We start from the raw sequence: 1,490 nt of genomic DNA on the forward strand, positions 1-1,490 counted from the left end.
AAAGAAAGGAAAAACAACTTGTCTAGACAAATATTTAAGAGCTTTACATATGAAAAACATTAAAAGGCAAACAGTAAGCTATGCAATTAGGACAAATGGATTATATCGTTAATATACAGCTATGCTGTACAGGACAGTAGCCACAGCTCCATGAGGCTACTGAAATTTAAATCAATTTAAATTGATCTTCAATCTGGGGCGCCTGGGTGGCTCAGTCGGTTGAGCATGTGAATTAGGCTCAGGTCATGATCTCACCATTTATGGGCTTGAGCCCCGTGTCAGGCTCTGTGCTGACAGCTTGCTCAGAGTCTGGAGTCTGCTGCAGATTCTGTGTGTCTTTCTCTCCCCCTCCCCTGCTTATGCTCTATCTCTCAAAAATAAAATAAACAATAAAAAAATTTTAATTGATCTTTAATCAATTAAACACTAAAAATTTACTTTCCCATTTGCACTAGACATATGTCAGGCGGTCAAAAGTCACTCTGGCTAGTGGCTACTGTATGGAACAATGCAGATTCAGAGCGTTTTCATCACTGCAGATAGTACTACTGAAACTTTAATATTTAAAACAGATTATTTTAGTTCAGGGAATTTGTTACATGATAGATGTAAGAGCTAAGATGCCAAACAGGGAGCTGTGCAGCAATCCAGAGATGAGGGACAGCAGGAACCATCACCATCCCTAATATGCAGGACAAAGTGCAGAGTCCAAAAGCCAACATGGCCTGGCCAAAGTTGTGACCATAGGAGGTGTCTTGAGTGGGAGCTGGAGACAAGGATGAGAAGCAGCCCCTGCTGGATAAACACCCTGATGTAAAAAGGGGAAGAAATACCCCACCTTCTCCCCTCTTCTGCCCTCCAATCTCCTGCCAGCACCTTCTGTGGCTGATCCCAGACAAAACTCAGGTGACAAAGGGGCCTAGGAAATATAGCCTCTAGTGGTCAGACCCTCTGTTTAAAAAGTGTGGAACAGGGAAAGAAAGACATATGAGGTCAAACAGGCTAATGCCTGGCACAGGTACAAAGAGATAACTTTAAGAAAAAAAAAACAACACACACAAATGGCCAACATTTGAAAAATGTCCAACCTCCCCAGTAACTAAATATAAATTAGAACAATTCCTATCAAAATAAAAATAATATTAAATTAACAATAAAAAATGGTAATTCAAGTACTTAGTGCTGATTAGGATGTAGTAAAACCAGATATACTCATACACTTGCTGGAAAGGAAATCAATTTTCAAATTTTTTCAAAGTTGTTCGAACAATTTTGCAATTAGCATCAACAAATTATAATGTTTACGAGGCGCCTGGGTGGTTCAGTCAGTTAAGCGTCCGACTTTGGCTCAGGTCATGATCTCACAGTTCGTGGGTTCGAGCCCTGCGTTGGGCTCTGTGCTGACAGCTCAGAGCCTGCAACCTGTTTTGAATTCTGTGTTTCCGTCTCTCTCTGTCCCTCCCCCACTGGTGCTCTGTCTCTCTCTCTCT

The 1,490-nt window shown here is 41.3% G+C and overlaps 1 protein-coding gene across 1 annotated transcript in view; it reads right to left on the reverse strand.

Moving 5' to 3' along the window:
- SGTB (small glutamine rich tetratricopeptide repeat containing beta) overlaps positions 1–1,490 on the reverse strand; it is a 43,817-nt gene that overhangs the window by 22,214 nt on the left and 20,113 nt on the right. The gene's annotated exons all lie outside the window — the stretch shown is intronic.

This window comes from Suricata suricatta, chromosome 6 (genome assembly GCF_006229205.1).
Source record: "Suricata suricatta isolate VVHF042 chromosome 6, meerkat_22Aug2017_6uvM2_HiC, whole genome shotgun sequence".
Classification (NCBI taxonomy): Eukaryota; Metazoa; Chordata; class Mammalia; order Carnivora; family Herpestidae; genus Suricata; species Suricata suricatta.